Source organism: Epinephelus moara, chromosome 10 (assembly GCF_006386435.1).
Source record: "Epinephelus moara isolate mb chromosome 10, YSFRI_EMoa_1.0, whole genome shotgun sequence".
NCBI lineage: Eukaryota > Metazoa > Chordata > Actinopteri > Perciformes > Serranidae > Epinephelus > Epinephelus moara.
The window spans coordinates 32,792,060-32,813,003 of NC_065515.1; the positions used below are offsets into that span (position 1 = coordinate 32,792,060).

Below are 20,944 nucleotides of genomic sequence, written 5' to 3' on the forward strand. Positions count from 1 at the left end.
TTCCCCACTGTCTGTTAACATTCAGTACCTTCAGTTATGGCAGCGTCAAAACTGTTTAACAACTTTCCCCAAAGCCACAGATAATATGTCTCTATATTTAAACTTTGTGGACATCTTAAACTCTCGTTTTACTGATTTATACTGCTCAGATTAAACAAATAACCTTAATTTGTTTATGTTGTTTTGTTTTTGCTATTGCGTTGGCTTCATTCTGTCAGTTTTGCAAACCCCCACATTATAGACAGAGATAATACAAGTTACTGGATGATGCAGCAAGAAAAAGCCCAGCGCATTATTTGAGGAACTTGATCAGTCACTTTTAGATTCATGACTATCAAGAGTTTGGCTAAAATTTTGTTAAACTTTTGGGAGTTGCAGCCAAGCAGAAAAGTACAGTGATGACTACAGGGCCACCCTGTCAACTCAAATCATAACTCAAGAAAATGTGGCAGAGAAGAAACTACCCAATGTCACACACATAAATGCTAATTTCAGTCTGAAATCCATGTGAAGCATAAAGGCGCAGTCCCTGAGTCGACAGTTGTGCAACATGTGCAGGATTACTCACACAAACAGGCCAGACAAGCCGCACGCACAGGACAGAGTGTTTAGCCTCGACAACAAGAGGAAGTGAAATCACAGGAAGAACCGTCACTTTCTTCACCTGGTTGGTTCGAAGCCAAGATGAATTTCAGCCCGCCAGCAAAGTAGAGTGTCAGTCAACATTGTCTCGTCTTTATTGTCTCAATTAAACACACAGAATTAATATCCAGAGGTGACTATGCTCAGGTATGACTGGTGTGTTTTTCCCCTCATTAAAATGTTTTATATCAAGTGTGGAGACTCAGTGGGGAGTTTTTTCTGAAACTTCTGTAGGCAGTGATGCTTCTCCTACATACCTGTTCCCAAAAGTGCTTGAGTATGCAAAGAGGTGTCTTTAATAAACAGCTTAGTCAACTGTTACAACACATCAGCAATCCTACCTATAGCCCAGGAGAGAGAGCAGAAATGTCTGTCCTGTGCACTCTCTGTTTACTCAGAACATGTTCGAAATGTTAAGAAGTCTGGGTCTGTGGCTCAGATCAGTCAGGCAGAGATAAGAGCTGAACACCAAATCAACAGCATGTGGGGAAATGAAGTTCCAGTGCAGGTGCTGGACATGCTGAAGTGCCAGTCATGACAGGAGGCAGCGCTGACTGTACACCACCACTCATCTCAGCCACGCTGACTAATACAGTAACAGGCAGACCTCTGTATCCACCACCTGCCCCGATCTTGTACTTTCAGAAATGTCTGGTTTTGCACTTTTACACTGTGAACACTCCGGATGAAAGCATAAATTTGTTACAGTTAAATGTGAATCACTGTTACGAGCGACTCAGCTGCCCTGTGCTGATATTGTGGTTTTAGGTTGTGCCGATATTCAGTAACACCTAAAAACTGATATACTGTAAATGTATATTGTCCGAAGACTTCTTTCTACCCTTGTTCCCCCATCACATCTTTAATCTATACATCTTCTCTTTTACTCATACACTGACAGCTGATATTTGCCAATATTACAACTACTAAACATTAAAAAAAAAAAGGCAAAAAATATTTTATTAATGTCCGAGTGCAAAGAGCCTCTGAAGCAGCAGAATCAGAATCGTAAAACCCAATAAAACTTCCCTCCAGCAGACCAAGGTTTCACAAAGTCTTTTTTAATCAGCAGCTCCTTGAGGCAAGATCAAGACCACACCACATGGGGAAACTCTTAGCATTTTTCCGCACACATGCACTGGCTTGGCTTGACTCGGTTTGACTTGGCATGTCAGCCAGGCGCGGCAGGGATTTGCATCTCTATGCAACAGGGCTACCCACTTGAAGGTATGCCTTTAACTGATGACGCACTTGTGCTTGTGAACCAACGGAATAATTTTCAGTCCGTCCTGCTAATTTTATTGTGCTTAACAACTTTCTAAAAGTGTTTAAGTATCTCTTGGCACAGCATGAACGTACACCAGATGCCCATCTCCTCCAGCTTGCTATGTCTGGGTAGCTCAAGAACAACGCTTTGCCAGTTTTTTCCTCTAAATGAAGGCGTGTGTCTACAGGATTCATCATTTCAATGCTTCACATTCACTGTCTATGTAAGCAGCTGTGCAAATCATTCTGATTGAGCCCCCTTGCACTGTGAGCGACAGTGCATCAGCTCCTTATTTGCATTAAAGGTAATTCTAGGGTACGATATAAAACTAATCATCGTTGATCTAAAATGAAGACAGATTTGGCAACTACATGGCTTCTTTCTTGCCTCAAATGGTTTCAAGTGAGAAAGAGATAGTTGCCAAACAAGCCGCCATGTTTGACATCCAGGAGCTGACAGCTCACATCCCTACTGGCCCGCCCATCGAGAATCCAATGCCGGAAAGCAGCGCTACCCTTTGTGTCTAAAAGCACTTTTGACACACAGTATGAGGAAATAGAATATTTGCAGTTTGCATTATCTGGTTGAAATTCATAAACAGTTTTTTTCAGTGCTTGAAGATTCAATCATCACTACAGTGTGTGTCACACATGAGAGACAATAAAAACAAATGGAAAAGTTTAAGTTGACATTTAAGGTGTTGATTGATTTACGTCATCTCATGCATTGAGTAACACACAAGAAAACATACCACCTTTAAAGTCGCCGGTAGCTCCCAGGGGCCTTTGGGCAGCAAAGTGAATTTAATTATTTTCTCTCAGACTAAAGCTAGAGTACTGTATATGAAATATGAATCACTCTTCTGATGGTTCCTTTATTTGCGATGCATTTTATTCAAAAACGTCACTGAATTGTCACCGAATGTTGATGCTGACTAATGATGACAAAGCCCATCTGATATCGCTGCAACCTGCTTGGAGGTAGTCAGGTGCGCCTTGGCTCCACTCTGGATATGATCCATCTCGGGTGGGGCACAACTCGGAACATTTACACTGCTTATGGAAACGCAGATCAACATTGTTTGACTCTGCCAAGCAATAAGCCCCATCTGTGACACCAGTCACTACGACACACACCCAGACTAACCTGTCTCAAATGTGACCACCACAGCAATCCTTGCCCATATTACACCTCATCATCACACTGCTATGATTATATAACCAGAGGACATCATCTTTTCTTGGAAGGCTACAGGCAAAGAGGTTTGTTTTTCTCTTGCGTGCAGCTCAAGTGGCTCACTGGAATTACACAGAAAATCACGACTGCATTTCATGCGTATGGCAGTGTAATGTGTAATGTAAGCACGTTCTGAACTCAAGCAAAGGACAAACAGTGTATACTGTGGTTATACGCAAGATTCAAGGTCTTTCCAGTGGCTCATGAGTGAAATTAAGTTCTGTTTCCATCCACATTTATCTTATATTTACAGAGCCATGAATACATGCTGAGAAGAGAGACGACACCCACAAACATCCTGGTTATCACTGTTTAAGAGAAGACATTTCAGCCTCGACATGTGTTTCCCTGTCAGCAAGTGCAACAACCTGACATCTACAGGTCTGACTCACCTGGGAGATCAGTACAATATACAATTACACAGTATCAGTAAATGCGTAAGGAATTGTGCGTCAGATGTGTTAATGTACCTTTTTCCCCATAGAAGAAAGCGAGAACATGATACGTTTTCATCCAGCTGTTGTCTCCACACCTTAACAACACATTATTTTACAGGAAGCTATACAGAAAAGTTGACTGGCCTCTTAAAAACATGTAACAATGTGCTGAACTGGCTAAACCACAATAGCAAGTTTGAAGGAAAACAAGACAAATGACAAATCTCTTCACTCGTACCTAAACAAGCATTCAGCATACAGTTGACACCCTGCAGCTCCTTACGTTAGTTCAACAGCTCAAATGCCCGAACCACAAAACGCACTTTGCCACAGAATGGAACACACTGACAAAATCTTACGTCAGCAGCAAATCGTGAACCACAGCATGCACAGGAAGAATTACTTCAGTCACCAAATACTATAGCTGTATGTTACAGAAGTGTTGCGCAAGGAAACAAGAGCTGTGAAACTTGTGTTTCTTCAGCGGGTGAAGGAAGTGACAACTGACGGAGCAGATGTAGCCAGGCAGCCGACAGATATTCAATATTGATTCATTACATTCTTTCAGGGCAAAAGAGGCACAACTGAACGCCTACAGTTGTCAGATGGAGAATAGCACCAGTATAAGCAGGATTTAAACATCTTACCTAACTGGATCTGGTTTGACGGAGGCAACTTGTCTCTGCGCTACTCACTGACACATTAAAGAGGACTCAGATAAAGACTATCCCTTCATTTTTGCATTTAGTGTTATAGGCAAATTCACTTCCCATACATACACTGTCGGTATGTACACACTATATTACAATACTCATTACCTAACATGTGAAGTTGGCACACTGAACGTGTGTGCAAATAAGTGCAAATTTCACTCCATGTTTGAGCCCAGGAACATTTCTATCTCAAATGCCGTCTGTCTCTCTCTCAGTATGTGTCATATATGTTATTTCAAAGACAGAAGTGATTACAACAAAGCTGTTCTCTTGACTCTTCCTGTGCAGAGGGAAGCAGAAGTGGTCGCTCTGTTTCATGCCACTGTTCATCACAGGCATCACGATTTCCTACATGCTAGATGGTGCAAATTACATTGCACCACTATACATGTCATTGCCCCCCCACTTCCCCAAATGAGCAGGCAGGCAATGCTTAATAACACCGTTTTTATAACAGAAAGTGAACTCAGTGAACCTTAAAGAAGACTATGAGCAAAGGATAGAAAAGTCAAATGTTTGCTACATGAATCCACAAGATACTGACATGCACACAGATTTAGGGGCTGTAGTAGCCACGCTAACCCCATCTGGGTGCAACTTTGCAGTACAAAATGTCTGGAGGTTGCCCTTGGTGTTTCTTTCTCACACATTATGAATAACCAGACCTTGGCTAGAGTGATAAGGTATTTAATATCTAAACCACAGCTCAGCGCAAAAACTAAGCAGTGGTCCAGGGATGAATCCCCTTAAAAGCCCCTGCTGGGTCTCTTTTATACTGTAGCCAAGGAGGGAAATCACCTCTGTGATTTGGGTGATTTCTTCACCTTATCAACCCCTTGGGACAATGACCAGCTATTATTTGGAAATCCCACTTGGTTCGAAAACCGTTCAATAAAAGATGAATTTTGAGTAAGCTGCTAGTTCTAACACCAGGGTGCAGGGTGCTAAATTACAGCCACCTACTTGCTTTGTGTTTTTTTGCTGCATCATTCTGTAACATCTAACATATCTGAGTGGCTGTGCTAAAGGTTACTTGCCAGCTAAGGAAATACTTTGCAGACTAATAGAGGATTTCCTCCACACTTTTATTGCCAGACCATAATGAAGGTTTTAAATGCAATAGCTTGCCTCCAAATCAATACGACTTCTTGGCATCCCATGTTTACCAAAGAGCAAAGGACAAATGTAAATCCTGCAGCGATGGCTGACATATGGGGGAGTTTTTAAGGCGGTTATAGTGAGTGTGAAGACCACTTTATATGCAAAATAATAACATGGCATAAAGACGTGTTTGTTTAAATGTGTCCCCTATCTGTTTGCCGTTAACTGCTCCACCTCGATGCAGCCTGCTCGTCTGTTTGCGGTCTATCATGTTGTTGCTCTTTTGCATTTATATTTTCCCTTTCTTACCCTGTAATTTATATTTTAATGGCTTAAATTTGCATTTTACAACAGACTATGGCGCCGGGGGGCAGGTCAGAAAGGTGAACTTGAACTGGGAGATTTAGACGCCCTGCTTACACCCCATGTCTTTGAGGAATACACTGAACGCCTCTTGGAGAGGGCAAAGGGGGACAAGAGAATAGACCATTCAACCTCAGGCGATATAGAAATGATCCCACATTGCAATAGAAAGCATTGCAATAAAGGACAGCTACTATAAGACCCTTAGGCTCATTTAACACCTTAATTAGCTAAGGGGAGGCCGGCCTGCTGCTATTAGAGGCAGGGGACCCCATGTGGGGGCAGGGTGGAGCCATTGGGACAGAAACTTTAACAGTTGGCTAAATGAAGGATAAAGTAGAAACAATGAGAGCTAATGGGTTAATCCTCTTTTTTTTCTAAACCCACATTCGAGAGGTGGAAGATTGCAAAGTCTGCGCAAACAGGACAGAGTGATAAGAACGAGAGCGAAGGGTCTAATTCCAACGAGATAAAGAGACCCACACACCGCCTCACATACATGCACATGTATATGCTCATATTTACATATAAGACTGGCTACCTGCACAGACACGTAGTCTGTCAAATGTTCTCCAGAGAGAGCATCAAAGCCTTGTAATGCCACAATCCTTAAGACAGTGAATGTGCAGGAATTCATCTTTGTGTCAGTGTAATTTACACATGGTGCTTCAACATGTGTGCTACAAGGCAGTTTTCAAGTTCTCGTAAAGCAGCACAGACATTAACACCAGTGTTTTTTCCTCAGAAGGGTCGTTTTGTTTTCATGTGCCAACATCAGTGCAGATGCACATCTTGCATTTCAACATTTTGGAATAAAAGTCTCTCATTTCCTTTTATGTACTGAAAGAAGAAACCTTTTTTTTCTTGCCTGTTAAAGCCGTGTGGTTAAAATGAACTGGGTGTGAGACTTAAAACTTTGGTATTAAAATGAACGTCTGTCTGTTCTGCTTGACTGGAAAATCAGAGGGACCCACATTCTTAAAGTGGTAATCCACATGTTGTTTGGTCTTCATCTCTGCTGCTTTAAGTGCTCTATCGCTGGTATTTCCTGCTCCTCTTCGCTTCCTAAAGATCACATGTAAATCTGTGTGGGTGGCACTATAATGTCTTCCTTGGAATTTCTGTTGACGTACTTGCTGTACTGTACTGTGCTTTCTTTATCAAATTAGCTATTGTGATCATGCTTCACCTGTTTGGAATAAAAGACTCTGGCCTGACTTGTCTACATTGGATTTCTATCGCAAACAGCTTTAGTGTACAGTAAATGCAAGGAGTGAAGTCTGTTGTCAGGTTTTATCATATTATCACTCAGCACTTGTCATGCACCGTTTGTCACTGTGTGCTATACTGCAATATTAGTAGTGAAACAGGCTTTGTACTGATGTTATCAACAGATACGCTCCTGGACAAATATGATACTTCTCCGTCTGTTTCTGACCCTTGTGGCGCCAGAAAGCAAATATTTATATATGTATATTAATTATTTTGTTTTTGAATGTCACCCAATCCTGACGCCTGAACATATCACAATCCAGTCTGCAGCACAACACACTCCGATACAACTGTACAATGATCATACCTACAAAGTTAGTTGAACTACTGTTCACCTACTGAATATTCCACAACGGACTTCAGAGGGGTTTATTTTAATAGATTTTCTTCTTTGTTTTGTACTTAACTCCCTACATGTTGAGTGACAGCATAACAAGAGCATACCTCAGGGGAAAAAGACACAACCACACCTCCCTTCCTTCAACCTTTTTTAAGTTCTGTTTACATGCGTGTTTACATATGTACTTTTTTTTTTACATATGGGGGAAATAGACATATGTAAACATGCAAATGACTCAGCTCTGATCTCTAACCGAAACACAGCCGGGCAGCAACTTACTTTCAATTTGTTTGCTTTATACAAAGAAATAATTTGCTTTAATTAACAGCTTTGAGCTCTTCCTCCCGGCTAAAATCAAGCTGAGGAGGTGAGTTTTTTTCCAAAAAAAGGGCTACTAATAACTCTAAAAGAGCACAAGGAGCAAATATTATAAAAGAAATTAGTGCCATGTGTCCAATGCCGTGTTGTGCACCTGGTAAAAACACTCAATGCACATGCAGTCAAGATCTCACTGAGGGGGCTGGACAGTGATCAACAAGAAAACTAAAAAGCTAAATGCTTCTTCAATTTAGATGGAGGTGAATACATAGAGGTGGAAAACAAATAAATATTAACATAAGTCCAGTTGCAACATACAAGTAGTAACAGTACATTTCCTTATAAACATATTACGATTATAATTATTCAATTTTCATGTTTCAATATTGTGCATCAAATCTATCTTTTTTGCTAATTATTTATATAGAGTGTGATGTTATTCATTTTAAAATACTTTTATTTATAGAATTAACTCTTCATGTAAACAGTGGTTAACATTCAAAATGACAGAAATTAAAGTGTGACTGCGCAGGAAGCCAAACAGTAGCCATTCATGACCCTCTCTACATTCAAAGAAAAAAAAAAAAAAAAGAAGTAAAAAGCATAAAAACAAGAAGTCGGTCAGTGGTGCTGGTCTTGATTATGTATCCCTCTCTCACATTCCTTGCAGTATTACCTCGCAAGGCAATAACACAGGCTCCATTGAGCCCCACTGCACCAACAACAAGATCATTGAGGAAGTGTCGCGCTGGCTCGTCACGCACTTTCCACTGACCTCTTCCAGCGAGCCAAGGCAACGCAGCGAGCCAAATCTGATTAGCCCCAGCTATGCCATAAATTAAATGGGCATATAGCAAAAATAATCCGGTGATCCACTCCTCAGCAGTGAAATCTGTGGCTATCTATCAAGCGACAGGATTCAGCTGTGCGAGAAGCCAGTGAGGGTCAAAGTGATTTGTAGCAACTGATGTTACAGTATGTATGATACATAAATGTAAAAAGTCTGGACTCAAGTGTTTTTCCACTTAGGAATAAGGGACGGAAGTGAAAGAAACATGCCTCTCTGTGTGCTGCTACGCATACTATACTACAAAACCTGCAGGGAAATTCAAATTTGTTGCTCCTCTTAAAAACAATTTACACAGAGTACGATATTAAATAAAGGTCAGTTTCAATTCCTGGCAAGCAGCATTAATGTTTGATGTCACACTGGCTTTTCCCCTCTGAAAATAGGACACTGGAAGAAACACTTGCGGTATTAAAAACTAAAATCTAATATTAGCACAAGATATCAGCGGTGTGTGACTGAGGTAAAGGAATATTTGAATATTCGAAACACATACGAAACATTCCTGCGTGGGTCCAAAACATCATATACATAAATGTGTTAGACGACTTAAAGACAGGACAGCCTACAGGGAAAATGTACAGAAAAACTTTGAACTCTGCTACATGGAGGGACTTCCTCTAACCACAGGAAAAGTCATCAGACGAATAGTCAAGATGAAAAAAAAAACAAAAAAAAAAGAGAGATCTCTGCTGATTCAGCTGAAACGTCTGCTGGCATTTATGTCCGCCGCCTTGCTGGTGGATATTGACCTCGCCATGTTACAGCTTCACGTGGAGACTGTGGTATTATGAGAGCAAACATGAATCTCATGTGATGACAGCTCCGGTGGAGAAACACAGGCCATTCTTAAGAAGGCAAACAACATCTTCCTATATGTCGGTGTTTCTTGTGTCTGACTCGGTTCTGGTTGAAATGTGATATGTTATTCCTTTTGTTTCTTGCAACACATTCTTGACAGAATTTGAAAAAGACAAAGCTTGACAACAATAGAGTTGAGTGCAGGGCTGTGCTGGACTGTACATTTTAATTAATTCCTTTTTTACGCAATCTTATAGCTTCCTATTAGTGTAATCATTGAGTTTCGTCAGAAAACCATGTGATGACTGCATAGGGGAAACAATTTCCTGGAATAAACACTGCTTTAATACACCTGTAATATCAATACAACTTACATACATTATCCATCTTTTAAATGTGCTGTTTTCTTTCTTACTAAGAGCTGCAGAAACAAACCCTCCAAGTCAAGTTCCTCATGTGAGCACACTTACTTTGCCATAAAAGCTGAGATTCAGGAGAGAGGCTGCATGTCGCTGCTCGCAGAGTAGCAACGCAATGCTATTGTAACTCTACACTGACGGTATGATGATAGTTCCTCTGGTGCGGGGGTTGTGGGTGTCGGCGGGGGGGGGGGGGGGCATTTGCATTGAATGGCATGAGCGTCCCAAACTGGATTAACGTGTTGGTTTATATGGTGAATGTGCAGTCACGTCACTGCATTGTGATCTTTAACAATCAAGTCTTTTGTCTGCAGAGGGGCGATGGATGAGTGGAAATCTTAGATAAAGAGCTCTGTGCATTGTACATGGAGACATCCAGAACAGAAACGGTCACTTCTGTGCTAAATGTGGATTACAGTTTCATGTGCCGGCGCTCTGCCTAATAAAAGCTGGCAGCTATGTCTGCTCATGAGGGACGTGTATCATTTGGCATGGATCTGATTAAATTAGCTTTTGATTGCTTGGGCAGGCTGCCAGCGCCAGCGGAGCAAGCGGACACAAATATGAAATGCTTCAGGTTTGATGGACATGTCAGCGTGTTGCAGCTGCGCGCTGGTATCCAGGCAGACAAGTACCAGGATAGATCACGGTCAGCCACTGACTGAAAACACAAAGCCTGCAACTGTACTAGCAGCTTGGTTCAGGAGCTGCAGGGCATCCCAAAAGCTCAGACCCTTCATTTTAGTCTGCTCTCTGCCTGCGTCACCGTCAGCCCTGCTGGGATTCCCCTATGGCTCCGGCCCAAACAGTGAAGTAACTTGTGAGGGTTTTTTTCCTGCATTTTTTGGCAGGATAACAGAGTTAAAGCCCCACGTGCCGCACAGGCCTTTCAGAAATGTAGCTTTTGGCACAGGAACAGCTGAAAGCCAGCCAAGCCACGCTGCTTCCCACTTCTTTATGGTAAGGAAACTTGTGGTGTGCAGACAGCAGACATTCTCTGTGATACAATTCAGGCTGATATTTACAGGTGGGTTATTACTGTAACATTCAAGTGACACAATGTAGGCCTTAAGGCAAAGCCCACACCCTTAAGCCTCGAAGGGAGATTTGAACACAGTGACAACATAAAACCCAGCCTTTACAACCCTGTGAGGGATTATAGTTTGATAATAAGACAACAAACAGGCGCAAGACCTGTTTGTCTTGTCTGTGCCTGTTTGTCATTAATTCACAGCCACTAGCCAGTTTAGTGGCCAACTGCCAGCGACTGCCGCTCACTCAGCCATGATGCTCGGAGGCTAACTGAGCAGGCTATTTGTATATAACACTTCCAAACACTCTTCAAATACCTTCGGGCTGAGATCAAGCATGTGTGCCGACAGGAAGTCTTGTGGATTTCTGCTTGTAAACGTTTGAATACCAATGCGGCCCAGGTTTGCATGCTGATATGTACATTGAACAAACATAAACACGCCGCAGTGCAACTCTAGATGGGATTATGAAGACTTATATGCAGACATTTGTGAGTTGCTTTCAATACAGATCGCATCAAGCACTTGATGAGAGAAGGGGCCACATAGGACCAGTTTACATGTAAAGAGAAGCAACACTCCTGGGAGCCAGGAGAATACAGCATCAAAACAACATGTGCAAAAAATACAAACACTGCCACAAACCACAAACCAAAGCCAGGGGAAGACAAACATGGCTGATAGCCAAGTAGTGACACATGACAGCTATGGCAAGACCGGCATCAGGCTGATATTGGGCTTTCATTGAAAGTGCACTGCTGATATAAGAGAAGCCTCTCACTGATGAAAAAAACATTTTGGAAAGCAACAAATGAGACTCAGATTTTTCATTATTGATTTATCTTTTGATTCATTTTTCAAACAATCCAGTGCAAATCACTCATGAAAATGTTAGTAAGAACTTTAGATCACTTGTTCCATCTGACCAATCGTCAAAAAGCCAAATATATTCAATTAACAAGGTTACAAAACTTTGAAAAAGCAGAAACACTAGAGAAGGAGCCAGCCAGAGGTCTGCATTTTTTTCTTGATAAATTATTAATGATGATCAATTATTAAAGTTGTTTTTCATTCGTTTTCTGATGACCAATCGTTTCAGCATTGCATTGACTTTTTAAATGATTCAATTTCATTACAGCGCTTCATTGTACAGGTTTCTGTCTGGTACTGTGTTGACTGTTCCAAAGGCTTTTCCTGCATGACAAGAACATTTTTCTTGAGGCAATACTTTAGTTATTGACATAGCTACAACAGTCCAAAACTATTAATATTGACAATCTTAAATGTTTGTAGGATGACCAAATGGTAGGTAGATGTTCATTTCCATTCTCTGTAACACACTAATAACTTTAGAGACATGCATTGTATAACTAATGCAGCTATAACATCATTTTAATGACAAAAATCCTACTATTTGAGAAACCACAATATCAGTATTTTCTTGATAAATCACCGGGTCAAGGCCTGAAACTATTTCAACATCTCTCTTTGATGTGAAAGTACAGAGTTCCTGAAAAACTCCAGCACGTCCGTGAGTTCTTCAAATCAAGACCAACAACAGGCGTCTTTATGTAAACCTAGTTTCATAACAAGGAGTGCTATTAGGGACAGGCTGCATTATGCAAAAGCAAAGGGAGGCCTTTTAAATCCTGAAGTTGATCACCGGCCATACGTTTCTTATCCACAATGGGCCAATCACAACGTAAACACCCTCCCTCCACCCGCTGGCTGCAGCAGTATTTCTCTCCATTGGAAACACTGAGCTGGTGCAGTTGGCCAGTGGCGGCTGCAGGATACCATATGCTAGATTGGGCCAAACAGATTAGTGTGGCAATTTCTGGGCAAGCCTCTAAGGTGATTGGAGGATGGTGGGGTGCAGGGTGCGATAAGGGCCTGGAAATCTCTCTTAAGAATTTCAGTGCTTATTAGTCACGTTGGGAAGCCGCAGGTGCCACTGTTTAGCACCTCACACTTTCTTTGTGTTTGTCAACCACAACTTAAAGAAGTCATGTGGTGGACATTTGGTGTAGGACAGCAACGTGCCTGCTGAAATTGTTTTTTTTGAGGCGTGTTTGAACTGGATTCACACCAAAAAATTATGACTAGTTCCCTGCCAAAGTGGTGGGTAACATGAGAAACAAGGCGCAGTAAAACCTGACCTGTATTTGAACAATACCTGGTGTGAAAATCCTCTTTTCTCCATGGAAAACTAGAATTAAACTTCCTCTTCATCCTGCTCCTGTCGGTCAAATTTCTAGTGCAGGTTTTAAGGTTTCATAATCTCATCGACTCAGTAAGTCCTGGCTGCACAGTTAACAGAAGACATGTCGGAGACTTTCATTGTGCCAAGGACATTTCACAACTGTGTTCCTGTCATGTCAGTTTCACAGCAAAATGAATCATACATATATGGGCCAATGATGTGTAACCTTATAATAAAACAGTTGTTTTTACACTACAACATGGTAGTATTCTCGACAAGCCTCTGAAACCACATTTAGATCAGACTAGAACAATGACACTCTCCACTGAAACCAGACTTTTTGTTTTCAGAACATATGTTTAAGGTCATTCAGACAAAGTGCTATACGAGGCTTTAAAGCCAAACCAGCTTCCTGTGCCTGCACTCCCCCACCCCTAATGCTTGGTGAGAAACTCTAACACCAACCACTAAAGTCAGTTTTGGTTGTGGCTGCGAAGTTAGTCAGCTTGGTATAGCCAAACAGATTCCCTTGAAAAACACAGTAAGAAGACCTCTTGTGCTCTTTTTGAATCCACATGTGATGACGGGCTTGCTGCACCCTTCTCATGCCCGCTGACGTCCCACAGAGCGATATGCTGCTGGTGAAATACAGTAAATCTTCCCACAACTGTGCAGTAGCACTGAAGGCAGCTCATTGTGTCCATATCACTCCCCTGACATGTTGGACTTTTCTCGATCTCAGCCACTAACAGATGCTGACAGACTCATTTATCCACCTACTCCACCTTTGTTATGCACTTCCACAGAAATACTGAGGGGTTTCACCTGAGAGAGACTGACACAGCCTCAACACGGTTGTGAAGTTGCACCAGTTTGGTAGTACAATGAGACATATCTAAACATATTTGTGCATCTTTAAATACATGTAAGCAGTCGATGCATTTTTAGCTCTTGAACAGAGCTGACATTTGCGTAGTCCTCTTACTTGGACAATGCAGCCCTGCCAAAACCAATATTACAGTAACATTACAACATCATTACCACTCTGCAGTGGTGGAAGAAGTTCTCAGATCTGTTACTCAATAGAAATAACAATAAAACAGTGCAGAAATACAATGTAATAAGTCAAAGTCATGCACATAAAAGTCAAGAATTAGAATCAGAATATACTTAAAGTAGCAAAAGTAAAAGTACTCATTATGCAGATTGGCCCATTTTGGTATAATACGTATTTAAATTGCATAATATTTGTTTCTATATTCTAAATCACAAGTTTCATCATGATACTTGACAACTATACGATATTTGCTGACATCACAAAGTCTGCCACCATGTGATTTTTGGTTCAGTTCAGGGGCCTGTGATCAATATGACCCAATATCAATATCTTTATAGTCTTTTTCTTGTTTGCTTTTCTGCCCAGCGCTAGGCTGCTAGCACTGTTTGAATGTTTAGGAAGGAGGTGTGCTTGGACAGAAACGGTGACACAGGTGGGAATTTCAAACTACATCTTTAAGATGACGATGGCTTTGCATCGATAATACTAGATCGTCGTTAACTGAATCGATACATTGATCGAGACTGATTGTTACAGCCCCAATAATCCTGAAGGTGGAGCTCATTTTAAGTTGCTTAATCTATAATTATGCATCATAATTCATATGTTATGTTATTTTGTTGTTAAAATTTGTATTACTAATCTGGTTCTGTCAAGTGACTACAGCTGTCAAATAAATGTAGTGATGTAAAAAGTACAATATTTCCCCTCAGAAATGTAGTAAAAGTACAAGCTCAAAATTGTCCTTAAGTACTTGAGTAAAGGTACAGGGTTCCCACATGTTATCATGAACAAAATTTCAAACTTTTCCATGACTTTTCAAGGACCCATACTAAAATTTACTGAGCATTCACAAAATATAACCTGAACAGAACTGTATGGTATACTTTACTCCAGTTGTTAATTACTATATGAAAATTAAACAGCTATGTTTTCCAATTGAATAATTGGTATTGTTATGCAACTTTTTCCATAACTTTCAATAATTTTCACCAACTCCATGACTTTTCCAGGCTTGGAAAACGGGGCTGTGAAACTCCTTGACTATCTCAGGTTTTCCATGACCGTGGGAACCCTGCATGTACTTCACTATCCACCACTGCTCTGATTTTAGTAGGCTATTATTGATAATGTGAGTAGCCAAAGGCCAAGAAAGCAGCTTCAAATCCTTTCATAAAGCCACCTATAGCTCTGAATAATCCCACTGTCTCTGCTCTGACCCCCAACATGACATTTCATCAGACCAAACTTTGTTTCAAGGCCCTGTTGCAGATGCTGTCACATGCACTGGCTTTTATATTCAACTTGGAGGGCAATATGGACGTACTGGCGTTAGTGAATGTTAAATGGCGTTGTTAAACTCGAAAATGGTGGGTTGAAAATGTACAGGACGTCGACGTGCTGCCACTAATTGATATTATTATGAATATATATGTTAGTAGTTTACTGGCAAACATATGAGCAGTTGGTGTATCCGTTACTGGCCTCTAGGATAACAGTCAATTATCAGCTTGCTATATTAACTGACGCTAGCCAAGTTATGGTTACATATTTGTGATAACTTAGAGCTAACGGTCGAAATATGTCTTATAACGTAAACATTTTTATGTTTTAATCTCTATATTCGGTTAAAACTCGATGTAACTGCTGAAATATCCAGTATTAAAATCAGTCCGGCTCTTCCGTTAGATTTTATTACAAGAAATAGTGCCGTTACGCTCGGCGTAGGTTATATTACCTTCGTTGGGTGACATATGGCAGGTGAGTCCATCCGCTACCTTTGCAATAACGTTACACTATCGATTAGCGACTTGATAACGTCGCATCGATAAATAACAGAAAAACTGCGTTCTTTAAGCGACGAGTGAAACAGAAGCAGCAGAAAAAGAAGGAAGACACACACATGTACATTATTTGTAAGACAGTATAGGCGTAAATAAGGCAAACAAAAAATAAAGATAAACCCAAACTTACCACATCGGCTTCCGTTCGGTTTTTACACTCGTTGGAACCGGAAGAAACATTCCTGTTTTTCCCCGTTTCTGAATCCAGTGTCCCCCTCCGATCACACACAGAGAAAAACACACCAAAAACAGGAAGAGCAGAGGTGGTTCGTGTGTTTATCAGCTAGAAATAAAGAGGTTTCATGTGACTGCATGATATCCACACATTCTACTTTTGCGTGTAATTGTGTTTTCAGAGTTTGAGTGTCGATGTGAGAGCCCCGCAGCGTTCAGTCAGTCAGACAGCCGGGGAGAGGCGTGGAGAGACTCTCCGGCCTGCACAGTCACATCATTGGTTGACAAACAGTAATCAGATGCAAATTCCTAACCTCTGAATCAGCAGGGGCCACCCCCCATTACACCCCCCACACCCCGGAGCAGGGGCTGTCTGTAAATGCAAGGGTGTGAATTTATAAAGTGGGCAGGGAGTGGAGCAGGAAGGTGGAGATGTGCTGTGAGAGGCTGTCCACAGATGATGCACAAGCTCAGACAGACTACAGTTTATCTACCTGCAGTTTTTCCACAGACAAGCCCAAATCAGACACCTGTTTGCGTAGGTGCAGGTTTCTCAGGCGGACGCAGGATAGCTTACACATCTCCCTTAATATTTAGAACATTTGCCCCTTCCCAATATTTTTTTTTTATTTATTTAGTTTTTATTTGATAGGGACGATGCAATTTAACATAGTTCCAATACAGAGTATGGGACTGATGTGTTGCACAGAGAGTTTATAGCTATTGCTTATTTTCAACTCCTGTCCCTACTTGGACTTTTACATGTAGACCTAACATGTTATTTAAAATATTCAGTTTAAAACATCATACAACCACAGTACAAAAATGTTCTAACGAAAGCTACACTCTAAGAGATGATTCATGGGGTTCGTAGATAATGCTTAAAATAAAGACATTTTTCAGCATTAAAAAATTACGTTTGTTTCATTAAAGTGTTTTAGTCAGTTTATTTGACCAACTTGTTTAAGAATTTGGTCAAAATCATAAACACTTGACATTTTGAGTATGATAGAATTAAAATAAATAAGTTAGAATATCTTAAATAAAATAGTTTGACCACTAGATATCACCATTAGGTTTAGATAAATATCAAGTTGGATCAGCCTAATTAAATTTTTTGAGATCAAAGCAAATCATGTTGGTTGTACTTAACTAACTGAGTTTGTCAGATTATCAAAGTCTCATGGGATTTACTCAATAATGCCAGAGTTGGAACTACTTAAAAAGATGTATGCAAAATGTTACCTTAATTTATTTATTATTATCTTTTATTTTTTAGAGTGGTTCTTTGTACAGATTTTCATTAGAAATATATAAAATATGGCTCTCAATGAGTGTCTCACCACGTAAATTTGGGTGGTCAAAAGCTTGTTAAGGGATTAAATAAGAAAAAGAATAGTTACACAGTTGATCAGAGCTGAAACGACTGGGTCATATAGTCAGAAACAATCTTCAAAAATTTTAGTAACTGATTAATCATTTTGCTAATTTTTCAAGCCAAAAAGTAAAATATTTTGTATTTCCAGTTTCTTAATTGTAGCCTATGGGTCTGGTCAGACAAAGATGAACGGGCATTTTTCATTATTTTCTCACATATTTTAGACCGAAGCATTAATCAATTAATCAAGAAAATGATCTATGGATTGACAATGAAACTAGTGTGGAATTGCAGCCCTAAGAAAATTTTGTCTGTTTTTTTCCTAAGAAATATGTGACACCTTCACCTCTTCAGGCTTCTAAAAATCCTAAATAACAATGAACGTATCCTATACAGTGTAAGTTACCGTATTTGTCATGGAACTTGTGGTAAATAGTGTGTTGTGTTTACATTTTCTCTCAGTGTTGATTTTACGTGACGGTCCCTTGGCGGAGAGCCCCTGTTAAACTGGGAGGCTGATGGGAGAATTAATTCTGTGTTTGGTATGAAAACAGCAAAAAATACTTGAAGTACAACTGTCAACTTTATTTGGTCTTTAATACCACTGACTCATAGTGTTGTGCTTGATTTTGCTTTTATTGAAATAATTCATACAGTTTAATTTAATTTCACAGTTTAACTCATTTTGAAAATATGAAGGTGGTGAAGTGGTTTATTTTGCTGAAGGGGGGGAACTCACCTAAAGTCACTAAAATTAATTTTTACTTTCAGAACACGTGGAGCTAACGGCTAACTGAATGCATGACTTAAACCAAGATTAACTGATTATTAATACTGATCATAAGACAGTTAGGTATCACCACAATCAGGGAAACAATACTGCTCTTAATTATTTGACGCTGAGCTGGAGACTTGACCATAAATAACATGACAAAATGTCAAAAATATCTCACTGTCTGGTCTCAACACATTTTATACATTATGTTAATAACAAGCTGTTAAAACTGGACCCTCAGATACTGTACAGCAGGAAATACATGTTCAGAAGGTCTGTAATTCAACATAACTCATAACTTTCCAGCCAAATCAAGTTAAGTCTGTGTTTAGGTGTCACATACTGTATATGTGAAACATACGGACTGGTTATCTATTTTACAGTGGAAAAATGATAAACCACGGTGTAAAGAGAGGACTGCTTGATTCACACACACACAAAAACCACCATTCAGCCACATTTAAATAAATTTACTGCTGGAAACTGTCTTTTCAGTCTTCGCCCCCACAATTGTTGACAGCAGCAGCCATGTCATCTATTTCCAAAAATGATTTTACAGTCAGAGTGCTGACTGGTCGGTAGCTGGTTGCAGCTGCTTACTAAAATAAAGAGCTTGAGATATTTAAAACAGAAAACTGATCCTCCCTCTGCCTCATCAGATGAAACAGGATCCAGGAGAGAAGTGTGCTCATTGCCCTGACACTGTGAGGAAATTAAAGTCAAACTGGCCCCGGGCTCTCTGCGCCGATGACAACTATAATTTCATACTTGATATTAAAATAATTAAATGCCAACTGGCGTGTTTCGGCCGGGCTGAAGTCAACACAGGAAATGACTAGTTTTATACCCACAATGATGCAACACATAGAAGAAAAAAATAGGTGATAAAAATGTTAATGAGAGCACAACAAAAGTACAAACCATAAATGGGCTTTTAGAAATGCTCAATCGTCCAGACAAAGATAAAGCTGTTGGTGTTGTTAGTATCACTTTAGTTTTCTTACATAAACAGAAAACTCACACATCACTGCATTTTGAGTTTTCATGCAAATACTCAGTGTTTGACTTTGTGTTTAAAATGCAAATGTGAAAATAATCTAGTTTGGGCTGTATATTTAAAGTATTAAGCCTTTCCTAATGGTCCCAGTTAATCTGATTAATTTGAGCTCTTAGAATATAATAAACAGTCATAGATAAATGTAACAGATGGAGCCCAATTCCACTTATTTAATTTGAACTTAATACTTTAAAAAAAATATGTTTTAAGGGTGTAGACAAAATAAAAACATCATAAGAAAGACTGAAAATGAAGTTTAATGCTGTAAAGGTGGGTTCAGTATTAATTAGCAGTATGTGACAGCCCTATACATATTACTCTGTATGGTCATTAGATCCATGTTGGCTGGTTTTAGTTTGTCCCTACTGCTCCGCTTCATCAACACAGTTTGTATTTTCACATGATAACATGATTTTAGCCATGATATTTTACAGTTTTATGCCACTATTGGGCTCCGTTAGCTGTCTTTTGTTTTGAAAAACACCTATATCACAGCACAGATTTCCACAGTTAATTAATAGCGTAAAACTTCAATTAATAGCCCAGGCTATTATTAGCTTAAATCACTGAAATCAACAGGCCTATATCTGTGACAGGCGTCTATATGGGACATGCCTTTAATTCCTTTCACACAAAACTGTTGATCAACAAAAATTGGACAATACAATCAAACCACTATGAATATTACTTGTAAACAAATTAGGCTTCAGATGACATGTCAATCATGATCTGATTCTTACAGACTAAAGAAATATGAATAACTTTCAGGGTAACTGACCAATGGACACATATTTTGAGGAGGCCAGCAACCTGGTTTTATACATCCATAGAACATCTATACACACACACACACACATATATATATATATATATATATAAAAGAACTGCTTGGCAACCAGACCAGGCATCTCATTTATAAACGTGGCATATGCACAATAGGCGGTGTCTGCCATTTTCTATGCAACAGTTGTGATCTCTAAAAGCAGACTTGATGGGAGAAACTTTGACCCACGTGTCCGAACATTTTAGAGACAGGAAATTGGCGATGCAGATGGTGAGCCGGAAGCCTGATTGTAGAAACTGTTGAATATTTTTTGGTGCACACCATTTTTGGCTTTTGTCTGTACATACATTTCTAGTATGGGTCCTATGCACTGTTTCTTAAATGAGACCCCAGGCGTCTAATTGAGACAGGCATTTATTTGTCAAAATATGTAGCCACACTGGGCTAGTGAAAGGGACAGGGCGTTTAATTGGGACTAGGCTTTTAATTGAAGTTTTATGGTAGTTGACAAATGTTGCTGATTGTCATTCATGTTAACAGCTGGCGTCCTCATTCATTGAGTGTGTCCATTATCTTGTCCGCCTCCTGCAGTACAACAGTTTTCAATGCTGGTTTGGTGAGAATAAAGTTTAAAGCTGTTAAAACTAATATATACAAATTTTAAAACTATAAGCCATGTGTTTAAATGGCTCATAGAGTGCATTAAATGATAACAGAGGAATTCTCTGCATCTGGATGAATTCTGGACCCTGTGGTCACTAACGTCAGTGGTGGAAAGTAACTAAGTACATTTACTCAAGCGTAAAAACTTGAGGTTTCTACAGAGGAAATGATTATACTTTTTACATAACTGTTTGACAGCTGTAGTTGCTTTACAAGTCAAGA

General features: G+C 39.9%; 1 protein-coding gene across 2 annotated transcripts in view; it reads right to left on the bottom strand.

The window, feature by feature from the left end:
• arid3a (AT rich interactive domain 3A (BRIGHT-like)) overlaps positions 1-16,313 on the bottom strand; it is a 55,701-nt gene extending 39,388 nt beyond the window's left edge. For both annotated transcript variants that reach the window (XM_050054444.1, XM_050054443.1), the window contains exon 1: positions 16,022-16,313. The gene's annotated coding sequence lies outside the window, so the exon portion shown is untranslated. The remainder of the gene's footprint in view (positions 1-16,021) is intronic.
• Between the last annotated feature and the right edge of the window lie 4,631 nt (positions 16,314-20,944).